At 37.8% G+C, this 14119-nt stretch overlaps 1 pseudogene; it reads left to right on the plus strand.

Moving 5' to 3' along the window:
- Positions 1-759: 759 nt before the first annotated feature.
- LOC101039807 (non-selective voltage-gated ion channel VDAC1 pseudogene) lies at positions 760-1450 on the plus strand (annotated as a pseudogene).
- The last annotated feature ends 12669 nt before the right edge of the window (positions 1451-14119 follow it).

Here is a 14119-nt window from a genome sequence, read left to right on the forward strand (position 1 = left end):
AATTACCCCTAATGCTCCATTCATGGCAATCTAGGATTTTTCTAATCTGCTCTTTCAAATTCTTCCAGCCTCTGCTGATGACACAGTTCCAAAGCCACTTCCATATTTTCGGGTATTATTATAGCAATATCCCTACTGACAGTACGAATTTTCTGTCTTAGTCCATCTTCTGCTGCTGTAATGGAATAGCACAAACTGGGTAATTTATTTAAAAAAAATTTTTTTCCCCCCAGATTGGGAGAGAGGGAAGTCTGGAAGCATGGTGTCAACATCTGGAAAGGGTCACCCCGGAAATGCAGAAGGCATCATTGGTGAACGGGTATGCAAGATAGAGAAAGACACCAAGGACTACACTCACCATATAACAATTCACTGTCATTATAACTAATTCACTCCCATGCTAATGACATTTATCCATTCTTGAGGGCTTCGTTTTCATGACTCCATGACCTCTTGTTATGCCCTATGTCTCAATACTATTTCAATAGAGATTAAGTTTTCAACACAGAAACTTCTGGGGGACACATTAAAACCATAGCAGATTTCAACATATTTTTTAGGAGTGAGGCACAATTCAACCCACAATACTAGTCAAACTTCAGTGTCTTCACTCTCAATTTTTCTTCTGATTTTTGAAAGTTTTCCCCTCTCGGTGCCATTCTACTCTTGGCCCCACTGCTGGCTCCACGTTTACCTCTATGCCACAATCCATGTGGTAGCTTCCACTGAGCCCACGTGGCTCTCACCTCTGAGCAGAAGATGGCCATGCTGCCCACATGTGCTTATACTGGCAAATCTGCCAGGGATGTTTTCACCAAGGGCTATGGATTTTGCTTAATAAAACTTGATTTGAAAACAAATTCTGAGAATGGATTGGAATTTACAACCTCAGCCTCAGCCAACACTGGGACCACCAAAGTGAAGGCCAGTCTGGAAACCAAGTACAGATGGGCTGATTATGGCCTGGTGTTTACAGAGAAATGCAACAATATCAACACAATAGGCACTGAGATTACCATGGAAGAGTAATGCACATGGACTGAAGCTGACCTTTGATTCATCCTTCTCACTGGGGAAGAAAAACCAAAGCTGACCTTTGATTCATCCTAACCTGGAGAAAAAAATGCTAAAATCAAGACAGAGTGCTTGTGGTGCACATAACCTGAGCCGTGGCAAGGATTTTGAAATTGCTGAGCCTTCAGAGGCTCTCTGGTGCTGTGTACAAGGGTTGGCTGGCTGGCTACCAGATGAATTTCGAGACTGCAAAGTCCCAAGGGACCCAGAGCAACTTTGCGGTTGAGTAGAAGACTGATGAATTCCAGCTTCACACTAATGTGAATGACGGGATAGTGTGTGGTGGTTCTATTTACCAGAAAATGAACAGGAAGATGAGAGCACTGTGAATCTCGCCTGGACAGCAGAAAAATGTGTAACACTTGCTTTGAAATAGCAGCCAAGTGGGCCGGGCGCAGTGGCTCAAGCCTGTAATACCAGCACTTTGGGAGGCTGAGGCGGGTGGATCACGAGGTCAAGAGATCGAGACCATCCTGGTCAACATGGTGAAACCCCGTCTTTACTAAAAATACAAAACATTAGCTGGGCATGGTGGCACGTGCCTGTAATCCCAGCTACTCAGGAGGCTGAGGCAGGAGAATTGCCTGAACCCAGGAGGCGGAGGTTGCGGTGAGCCGAGATCGCGCCATTGCACTCCAGCCTGGGTAACAAGAGCGAAACTCCGTCTCAAAAAAAAAAAAAAAAAAAAAGAAATAGCAGCCAAGTGTCAGATCAACCCTGATGTTTGCTTCTTGGATGTTCAGCCTTCTAGGTTTATGGTATATATAGACCCTAAAGCGAAGTATCAGACTGTGTCAGCTTTCCTGGATGGTAAGAACGTTCATGCTCACAAGCTTGGTCTAAGACTCAAATTTCAGGTGTAAATGAATATTGCACAGTTGTTTAATTTTAAACTGTTTTGTAGCATAGGTATCTTCATAATTTAGTGCATCTTTTAATGTATTTCTGGGATGCAGGGATTGCTAAATATCAGGTTGGGCCTCTGGGTTAAGAATTATTCAGCTTTAAGGTGTTACCCTTTCAAAGGTACAGAAGAAACTCAATTCCAGAAGAAGGTCTTTTCAGCTATACAGTTGGAGGAAACGTGGCTTTTCTGGAAATGTCAGATTTCTTTTTTACCTAGAAATGTTTGCAAATGGAAGCTGACAATATGGAGGCACTTTATAAATTTATAGTGAGTAAATGAATGAAAATGTGATCTCCTAAGAACCAAACCTTGGTTTCTTAACCCTAATAGATGAGAGGGAGGCTCATTGGTTGATGGTGTGTACAAACTCACCTGAAAGGGACTTTTTTAGACAGATGTTCATGGCCTGTTTCCATCACAATTCATCATCACCTCTTTTACACCAAAAGGTCTGCAGTATGTAGTAACTGTTTCTTTTGGCCATTTGGGGATAAAGAGGATGAATGTGATGAAATCAATAATTCAGGACTTAATTCCTTCTCATGTTGTGGTTTTTGCCCTTGTACCAGAATATGAAATAGTTTCCAGGAGCTCGAGCTATAAGCTTGGAAGAGTCTGTGTGATTTTAATCACATGGTAACAATACTCAGAATCTAAATTGAACTTCTGTTGTATTGTCAGCACTCAATTCATTTTTTAGCAGTTTAATGGGTATATTTTAAAGTCTTCCATTTTTTTTGTGGAATTAAATCCTCCCCTTCAAATGCAATTAACATCACTAAAAATAAAACTTGAATACAATACTGAAACCTCAAAAAAAAAAAAAAAAAAAAGAGAAGGTTTTTCCCTTTCTGCCATCTTCTTATTCCTGCTCCTACTTCCCAGCTTTATGCTATGTCCTATTTACACAGAGTAACACACTCTATAATCAAACTCTTTTCTGGGGAATCTAATTAAAAATGTATGCTATAGAATCATTTTTACTCAAAACTACAATTAAGAAAAAGTTTTTGTACTTTATTCAGTGCTTTAGTTAACTACAAGAGAGTAGTTAATCAAAATTAACCAAAGGTAAAGTTATCTGACCTGCTATTTTATATTAATATTCTATAGGAATGGCCCCTTCATACGTCAAATACAAATAAAGAACTATATATTTATGCCTCACCACAATGAAAAGTTGTTACAATAATGAGAATTTCAAAAAGCCACATAGGGTGGTTTGAGAGCGCTCATATAGTGCAATTCTGATTCTTTTTTACACAATCAACATGAAGGATGAGCTGATATAGGTTTGTACTAGACAACTGGATATAATAATGTAGATCTCTTAGAAAATGATCACCTGTTTTTAAAGTCTGGGGAATATCCTTCACTCCCTGATATTACAGGGAGCAAGCACAGTTTCTTAATCTATTTTCAAGGTTTTAATTCATTTTTATGAACCAAATAATAATCCAGTCCCTCTAACAACATTGGGTTGGTAATATCGCAAGCCAGTATAAAGTAGCCTTACAAAGAATATTAGAAAAATGACAAATACGCATAAGCAGTTTAAGTTGCTAAACTATTACTATAATTCCATCTTGAAATAAATCAGTCTAACTTCTGGCTATATTGGAGTAACAGCTAATGGATTTACCTTCTCTCCAAAAAATGGTTAACTGGAAAAACTACATAAATAAAAATTTTAACACACTAGATAACAGGCAGCATTGGATTGTAAACTCCAAGGAAAACGAAACAAATAAAATAAGCCCTAAGACTGACCTAACTTCCTGCCTAGAGGTGCTCTGCTGGCAGCAACACTGAGAATCTAACATTTGGGACTGCCAAACAGAGCTTGGCCATCCTGCTGAGTTTCTGACAGAGGTCAGAATTCAAGGAGCTCCAGTTTAGTACAATTTATGGGAAGACTATCAGAGAGAAGGGAGTCACACAGAGATTCAGCTCCAGAGATCTCCACAAGTATTCCTTCAAGTTTTTTTGTCTGAGCAGTGATCTGAGAATACTTTAAGGGCAACATCTTGGGAAAAGGCAGAGCAAGATGGTGGAACAGAAGGCTCCACTGAATGTCCCCTTGCAAGGACACCAATTTAGCAATTATCTATACACAAACACACAAAACACCTTCACAACAGCCAAAAATTCAGGTGAGCAACTCATAGTACCTGGTTTTAACTTTATATCACTGGAAAAGGCATTGAAAAAATAGACAAAACAGTCCTGACTCACCAATATCACCTCTCCCCGACGCCTACCAGTACCAGAAACCTGGTATGAAGAGCATCTCTGGGTTTTGGAAAAAGGAGAACACAGCAACTCTGAGGCACTGAACAAGTGTTGTCCTGTTACAGCAAAAAGAAATGCAAGACCAAACTCCACTGACATCTGTCCAGAGAGGGAAGATTTAAACCAGCCCTAGCCAAAGGGAAATCACAGATCCCAGCAGTCAGAACTTGAGTTCTTGAAAACCTTGCCTCTGAGGGCTACAGTGCTCTGTGTCTCTAAGTAAACTTGAAAGGCAGTCTATGCCATAAGGACTGCAGCTCCTAGGTGAAGGAACTAGACCTAAAGACAGTAAACTTGGTGGGCCAGGGAACATGACCTACTTATATACCAGCTCAGGTGGACAAGGGAGTGGTGGCACCATCCCTCTCCTAACCCCAGGATACACAGCTCACGGCTCCAAAAGAGACACCTTCCTTCTATTTGAGGAGAAGAAAAGGAAGAGTTGGGATGTCTGTGTCTTGCATCTTGGATACCAGTTCACCCACAGTAGGATAGAGCACCATTCAATGTCATGAGGTCCCCATTCCAGGCCTTAGCTCCCAGATGACATTTCTAAACACACCATGGGCTAAAATGGAACCCGCCGCCTTGAAGAAAAGAAACTACTCCTGGTGGCCTTCATCACCTGCTAGATGAAGAGCCCCAAGATCCTGAATAACCAGCAGTGATACCCAGGTACTACGTCAAGTGCCTTGGGTGAGCCTCTGAGGCTTGCTGGTTTCAGGTAAGACTAAGCACAGAGACCAGCTGTGGCAAATATGGGATGAAACTCCTGCTTGAGAAAAGTAGAGGAAAAAGTAAAAAAGGACTTTGTCTTGCATCTTGGGTACCAGCATGGCCACAGCAGGGTAGAGCACCAAGAAGACTCCTGGGGTCCTCAGTTCTAGAACTTGACTCTTAGGTGGCATTTCTCATTCTGCCCTGGGCCAGAGGAGGTTCCCTGAAGGGTGAGTCCTAGACCAGCCGGCATTCACCACAAGATGACTTAGGAGCCCTTGGGACTTAAGAGAACATCAGTAGTCTGGCAGTACTCCTCATAGCCTGTGGTGGTGGTGGTGGCTATGAGATGAGCCTTCTCTGCCTTTGTAAAGAGGAGGGAAAAGTGAGAAGGACTGTATCTTGTGGTTTAAGTGCTAGCTTAGCTGCAATACAATAGAATACCAGGTAGGTTTCTAAGGTTTTAGGCTGCAGTTCCTGACTCCCAGAAAATACTTCTGAACCCACCTGGAGACTAGGGGGACCTCGCTGTCCTAAAAGAAAGGACACAGGCTTGGCTGGCCTTGCCACCTGCTGATTTTAGAGCCCCTTGAGTAGCCAGGGAGTGGGTACAGCAGGCTTTGGGTGAGACCCAGTGCTATGCTGACTTCAGGTCTCATCCAGAACAGTCATGGTGGTGGCTACAGGGGTGCTATGTCACTCCATCCCCAACTTTTGATGGCTCAGAACAAAAAGCAAGACTCCATTTGTTTGGGAGAAAGTAAGGAAAGAAAACAAGAATCTTGCCTGATAAAGATAATTCTCCCAGAACTTGTCCAAGATCATCCAGGCAGTACCTGTAGTAGTCAACAAGAACCACAGTGTTACTGGGCTTGAGCCCTAAAGCAAATACACTTAGATCACAACACCTAAGTTCTTTCAAATATCTGAAAAGTCTTCCCAAGAAAGATGTGAAAAAACAAGCTCAGAAGTGAAGAATACAATAAATATGTAATTCTCCAGTGCCCAACTACCAAGGAACGTCTCCTAACATCACAACCGTCCAAGAAAACATGACCTCACCAAATCAACAAAATAAGGCATGAGAAACAGAGATGTGTGACTTTTCAGACAGAATACGTATGTTAAGGAAATCCAGGAAATCACAGAGAAGAAATTCAGAATGCTCTCAGATAAATTTAACAAAGAGATTGAAGTAAATAAAGAAAATCAAGAAGAAATTCTGAACTAGCAAATGAATTGGCATATGAAGAACACATCACAATCTTTTAATAGCAGAATTGATCAAGCAGAAGAAAGAATTCATGAACTTCAATACTGGCTCCTTGAAAATACAGTCAGAGGAGGCAAAAGAAAAAAATAATAAACAATGAAGCATATCAACAGGATCTAGAAAATACTCTCAAAAGAGCAAATCTAAGAATTATTGGACTTAAAGAGCAGGTAGATAAAGAGATAGAGTGGAAAGCTTATTCAAAGGAGTAATAACAGAGAACTCCCCAAACCAAGAGAAAGATTTCAATACTCAAATAAACAAGGTTAGATAACACTAAGAAGATTTAACCCATAAAAGACTACCTCAAGACACTTAATAATCAAACTCCCAAAGGTCAAGGATAAAGAAAGTATCCTGAAGGCTACAAGAGAAAATAAATAAATAACATACACTGGAGCAACAGACTTTTCAGTGAAAACCTTACAAGTCAGGAGAGAGTGGCATGACTTATTTAAACTGCTGAAGGAAAAAACAAAAAACTTTTACCCTAGAATAGTATATCTAGCAAAAATATCCTTCAAACATAAAGAAGAAATAAAGACTTTCCCAGACAAATGAAAGTTAAAGCTTTCATCAATATCAGACCTATCCTACAAGATCCTAAAGTGAATTATTCAATCAGAAAGAAAAGGAAATTAATGAGCAATAAGAAATCACCTGATTTGTACCAGGTACAAAACTCCACGGTAATAAGGAAATTAATGAGCAATAAGAAATCACCTGATTTGTACCAAGTACAAAACTCCCTGGTAATAGTAAGCACATAGAAAAACAGAGACTATTATAACACTATGATGGGTTGTGTGTAAACTACTCTTATCCTAAGTAGAAAGACTAAATGATGAATCCATCAAAAATAATAACAACTTTCAAGACATAGGCAGTACAATAATATATGAATAGTAACAACAAAAAGTTAAAAGGCAGGGACACTAAGTTAAGGCATAGAGTTTTAGTTTTCTTTTTGCTCATTTTGTTATGAAAACAGTATTAAGTTATTATTAGGTTAGGATAATGAGTTATAAGATAACATTTGCAAGCCTCATGATAACCTCAAACCAAAAATATACAATGGATACACAAAAAATAAAAAGCAAGAAACTAAATTATATCCCCACAGAAAAATCACTTTCAAGGATGGAAGGATAGAAGGAAGGGAGGGAGGAAGGGAAGGAGGGAGGGACGGAGGGAAGGAAGGATGAAAGGATGGATGGAAGGATCACAAAATAAGCAAAAAATCAATAACAAAATGGTAAGAATAAAACCTTACTTATAAATAATAACATCAAATGTGAATGAAGTAAACTCTCCAATCGAATGTCATAGAGTGGCTGAATGGATGACAAAACAAGATTCACTGATCTGTTGCCTACAAGAAGCACACTTCACCTAACATGTAGATTAAACATAAAAATATGGAAAAGGATATTCTATGCTAATGGAAATCAATAAAGAACAGGAGTCACAATACTTGTATCACACAAAATAGATTTCAAGGCTAAAACTATAAAAAGAGATAAACAAGGATACAATATAATGATAAATGGATAAGTTCAGCAGGAGGATATAACATTTTAAACATATATGCACTTGACAGTGAAGCACCCAGAAATATAAGGCAAATATCATTAGAGCTAAAGAGAGAGGTAAGTCCCAATAATAAGAACTGAATACTTCAACATCCCACTTTAAGCATTGCACAGATCTTTCAGACAGAAAATCAACAAAGAAACATCAAGCTTAATCTGCTATAGACCACATAGATTTATTGGATATTTGGAGACATTTTAACCAACAGCTGCAGAATACACATTCTTTTCCTCAGCACACAAATCATTCTCAAGAATATACCATGGTTAGGTCACAAAACAAGTCTGAAGACATTTAAAAATACTGAAATAACATCAAGTATTTTCTCTGACCACAATGGAATAAAACTAAAAATTAACAGCAGGACGAATTTTGGAAACTATACCAATACATAGAAATTAAACAATATATTCCTGAATGACCAGTGGATCAATGAAGAAATTAAAAAGAAAATTGAGAATTTTCTTGGAGAGAAAAAAAAAAGATAATGGAAGCACAACATACCAAAACCTATGGGATACAGCAAAAGCAATACTAAAAGGGCAGTTCATAGCTATAAGTGCCTACATCAAAATTAACAAGAAAAATCATCAAGTAAACAATATAATGATGCAATTTTAAGAAAAAAAGCAAGAGCAAACCAAACTCAAAACTAGTAGAAGGAAAGAAACAATAAAAGTCAGAGCAGAAATAAATAGAGTTGAATAAAAAAATTCAAAAGATCAACAAAGCAAAACAAAGTTGAACAAAACAGACAAATCTTTAGCCAGACTAAGAAAAAGAGAGAAGATAAAAATAAAATCAGAAATGAGAAAGGAAACATTACAAATGATACTGAGAAATGCAAAGGATCATTAATGGCTACTAGGAATAACTATATGCCAATAAATTGGAAAATCTAGAGGAAATGCACAAATTCCCAGATGCATACAATATGCAAAGATTGAACCATGAAGAAATAAAAAATATGAACAGACCAGTAACAAGTAACTAGATGAAAGCTATAATGAAAAGTCTCCCACTACTGAAAGCCCAGGACATGATGGCTCAACTACTACATTTTACCAAACAAGGAAGAATAAATACCAATTCTACTCAAACTATTCCAAAGTACAAGACTACAGAATACTTCTAAACTCATTCTACAAGTCCAGTGTAATACAGATACCAAACAAGACAAGAAACACCAAAAAAAGAAAACTACAGGCCAGTATTTCTGATAAATATTAATGCAAGAATCCTTAACAAAATACTAACAAACTGGACTCAACAATACATTAGAAAGATCATTTACCATGACCAAGTGGGATTTGTCCCTGAGATATCAGAATGGTTCAACATATGCAAACAAATCAATATGATTCATTATATCAACAGAATAAAGTATGAAAACAATGTGATCATTTCAATTGATGCTAAAATTTGATAAAACTCAACACTCCCTCATGCTTTAAAAAGCTGGGTATAGAAGGAACATAGCTCAGCATAATAAAAGCCATATATAACAGACCCACAGTTGGTATCACACTGAATGGGAAAAAATGGAAAGACCTTTCCCTAGAATATGGAACATGACAATGATGCCCATATTTATCACTGTTATGCAACATAATACTGGAAGTCCTTGCTAAAGTAATCAGATAAGAGAAATATATAAAGCACATTCAAATGAAAAAAGAAGACAAATTACCCTTGTTACAGATATAGTCTTATATTTGAAAAATCTAATGACTTCACAATAAATGTTCAAACAGATACAAATTCAGTAAAGTTGCAGAATACAAAATTAACATGCAAAAATTAGTATTATTTATATGTGTCAAGAGTGAACATTCTGAAAAATAAATAAAAATATAAACCCATTTACAATAGCCAAGCATAAAATTAAACACTAGGACTTAATTAAATAAATGAAACATTGCTATAATGAAAACTATGAAACACTGATGAAGTAAAGAGAACACCAAAAAAGTGGAAAAATATTTTATGTTCATGGATTGGAAGAATCAATATTGTTAAAACGTCCACACTGTGCAAAGCAATCTATAGATTCAATGCAATCCCTATCAGAACACCAATGGCATTCTTCGCAGAAATAGAAAAACGATCCAAAAATTTACATGAAACCATAAAATACCCAGAATAGCCAAAGCTATCCTAAGGGAAAAGAACAAAACTGAGGAAGCACAAATTATACTACAGAGCTGCCTTCAAATTATTCTACAGAGCTATAATAACCAAAATAGCATGGTCCTGGCAAGAAAACAGACACATGGAACAATAGAACAGAATAGAGAAACCAGAAAAAAATCCACCCTCCTACAGAGAATTAATTTCTGGCAAAGGTAGCTAGAACATACAATGGGGAAAAGACAGTCTCTTCAATAAATGGTGCTGGGAAAATGGGATATCCATATACAGAAGAATATAATGAGACCCCCTACCTCTCATCATATACAAAAATCAAATCAAAATGGATTAAAGATTTAAATCTAATACCTGAAACTATGAAACTACTATAAGAAAATATTGGGGAAATGTCTCCAGGATATTTGTTTGGGCAAAAATTTCTTGAGAAATACCACACAAGCACAGGCAACGAAAGCAAAAATGGATAAACGTGATCACATCAAGTTTAAAAGCTTCTGCACTGCAAAGGATATAATCAACAAAGTAAAGAGACAATCCATTGAATGAAAGAGCACATCTGCAACTACCCACCTGTATTAGCCTGTTTTCATGCTGCTGATAAAGACATATCCGAGACTGGGTAATTTATAAAGAAAAAGAGGTTTCATGGATTCACAGTTCCATGGGGCTAGGAAAGCCTCACAATGCTGGCAGAAGGTGAAAAGTGTCTTCCACGGTGGCAGACAAGAGAGAATAAGAACTAAAAGAAAGAAGTTTCCCCTTATAAAACCATCAGATCTTGTGAGACTTATTCACTACCATGAGAACAGTATATGGAAACTGCCTCCATGGTTCACTTATCTCCCACCAGTTCTCTCCCACAACACGTGGGAATTATCATAGCTAAAATTCAAGATGAGATTTGGTGGGGGGGATGCAGCCAAATCATATAACCATTTGACAAGGGATTAATAGCCAGAATATATAAGGAGCTCAAACAACACTATAGGAAAAAAAATCAATAATTTGATCAAAACTGGGCAAAAGATTTGAGCAGACATTTTTCAACGAAGACATACAAATGGAAAACAGGAATATAAAAATGTGCTCAGCACCATTAATCAACAGAGAAATGCAAATCAAAACTACAATTAGATATATTAAAAAGACAGGAGTAACAAATGATGGTGAGGCTGTAAAGAAAAGGGAACCCTCATACGTTGTTGGTGGGAATGTAAATGAGTACAACCCCTAGGGAGAACAGTTTAAATGTTCCTCAAAAAGCTAAAAACAGAGCTACCATATAATCCAGCGATAGCACTGCTGGGTATATATACAAAAGAAGGAAAATCAGTGTATTAAAAATATATCTGCACTCACATGTTTGTAGCAGTACTGTTCATAATAGCTAAGATTTGGAAACAACCTAAGTATCCATCAACAGATAAATGGAAAGAGAAAATGTGGTACATATAAACAATGGAGCACACTCAGCCATAAAAAAAGAGATCATATCAATTCCAACATCATATCAATTCCATCAGTTCCATCGATGGAAATGGAGATTATTATGTTAAGAGAAATAAGCCTAGCAAAGAAAGACAAACATTGCATATTCTCGTATATTTGTGGTATCTAAAAATCAAAACAATTAAATCCATAGACACAGAGGATAGAAGGATAGTTACCAGAGGCTGGGAAGGCTGTGGGATCTAAAAATCAAAACTATTAAACTCATAGACATAAAGGACGGAAGAATGCTTACCAGAGGCTGAGAAGGGTAGTGAAGGGGAGGTGGGGATGGTTAATGGGTTAAAAAAAAATATGGAAAGGAATAAGACCTTCTATTTGATAGCACAACAGAACGACCATAGTCAAAAATAACTGGATTGTACATTTTAAAACAACTAAAAGAGTGTAATTGGATTGTTTGTAATACAAAGGACAAATGATTGAGGAGATAAATATCCCATTCTTCATGATGTGATATTATGCATTGCATGCCTATTTCAAAACATCTCATGTACCCTCATAAATATATACATCTACTATATACCCACAAAAATTAAAAATTAAAAAAATTAAAAAGAAACTTTCTGAAGCCAGGGAAGAGCCAATAAAAAAACAATAAACAATAAATACGAGAATAGGAATAGTTGCAGTGAGGTAAAGAGGAAAGACCTCCTAATACATGAGTCACCAGTACACTCATCAGAAACTATCTCTTTAGAAGTAGGAATTATATCAGTGAGAAATGAGGGTCCAGGCCCATTCATATAAAGCTTAAAACTTTCAGCAAACTAGGATTGAAGGTGAACTTTATCAACCCGTTACAGGGAATCTATGAAAAACCTACATTTATTATAATATTTTATGGTGAAAGGCTAAATGCTGTCCTGTTAATGTCAGAAACAAAGTAAGGATAGTTTCTGCCACCATTCTATTAATGTTGTACTAGCCAGTGCTATAACAAAAAAAAAAAAAAAAAAAAAAGAAAGAAAAAAAAGCAGTAACATGCATAAGGATTAGAAAAAAAATTGTCTTTATTCATAGATGACATAATTATATATGTAAAATATTATTTAAAATCTACCAAAAACGATACTAGAACTAATTCTCTGAAAGTGGTGTTTGCAAGATACAGTAAAAAATCTACTGTAGACTTCTGCCAAGATGGCTAAACAGGAACAACTCTGGAGAGCAGCTCCCAGTGAGAGAGACCCAGAAGGCGAGCAATCTCTACATTCCCAAATAAGGTACCAGGTTCATTTCAATGAGTCTGGTTGGACAGTTAAGAATAGCCCAAAGAGGGTGAATTGAAGCAGGGTGAGAGTAGCCCAAAGAGGGCTAAGTGAAGCAGGGTGGGGCACTGCCCCACCTGGGAAGTGCAACTGGCCTGGAGAATCGGGAACCTTACCCACTTGGCACTCCGGTCCAGATATTGTGCTTCCCCCATGGCCTCTGCAACCCACAGTTCAGGAGAATGCCGCCAGGCTTAAAAGTGCAAGTTATCAACACAGATTCGAGCAGTAGCTCTGGCCTGCCTGGCAAAGCCAGTTGTCGGCACAGACCTGGGCAGAAGTTTTGACTAATGCAAAGAACACTTGCAGGATGGAACTACCTATCCCCAAGAAAGAGGGAGAGTTGAAAGCAGGAAAACGGGTGATATGACTTGGCAGGTCCCACCCCAACAAAGTCCAGTAAACTGAAACCCTCTTGCTAGAGTTTTGCAGCCAGCACATTAGTTTGAATTCAACCCAGGAAGATCGAGCTTAGCAGGAAGAAGGATGCCAGCCATTAGGAAGGTGGGTCTAACCTCAACCTGTATAAACAAATCCCAGAGGAAGACTCCTCAGCAGCTGGGCTGAGCCCAAGGCAGCCCAGCAGTGCCTCTACAGGCAGACAAGTGACAGACTGTCTCATCAAGCAGCTTCCTGACAACTGCATAACCAAGAAAAGAAGCCTCATAAAGCAGAAATAGCTTCAACTTCAACAGAAAACACCTCCACTCAGAGATCCCATCCAAAAATCACCAACTTCAAAGACCAAAGGTAGATAAATTCATGAAGATGGGTAGAAACCAGAAAAAAAAAAAAAAAAAAAAAAGGATGAAATCATCAAAGACCAGAATGCCTCTCCACCAATCGACCACAACTCCTCACCAGCAAGGGAGCAAAACAGGATGGAGAATGAGTTTGAGGAATTGACAGAAGCAGGATTCAGAAGGTGGGTAATAACAAACTTCTCTGAACTAAAGGAACACATTCTAACCCAATGCAAAGAAACTAAAAACCTTGAAAAAAGGCTAGACAAAATGCTAACTAGAATAACCAGCTTAGAGAAGAACATAAAAGACTTGATGGAGCTGAAAAACACAGTATGAGAACTTCATGAAGTATACCCAAGTTTCAATAGCCAAATAAATCAAGCAGAAGAAAGGATATCAGAGATTGAAGATCAACTCAGTGAAATAAAACTAGAAGGCAAAAATAGAGAAAGGAGTGAAAAGAAATAAACAAAGCCTCCAAGTAATATGGGATTATGTGAAAATACCTAACATACACTTGATCACTGTACCTGAATGTGACAGGGAGAATGAATCCAAACTGGAAAACCCTCTTCAGGATATTATC

The sequence above is a fragment of the Saimiri boliviensis genome, chromosome 14 (assembly GCF_048565385.1).
Source record: "Saimiri boliviensis isolate mSaiBol1 chromosome 14, mSaiBol1.pri, whole genome shotgun sequence".
Lineage (NCBI taxonomy): Eukaryota > Metazoa > Chordata > Mammalia > Primates > Cebidae > Saimiri > Saimiri boliviensis.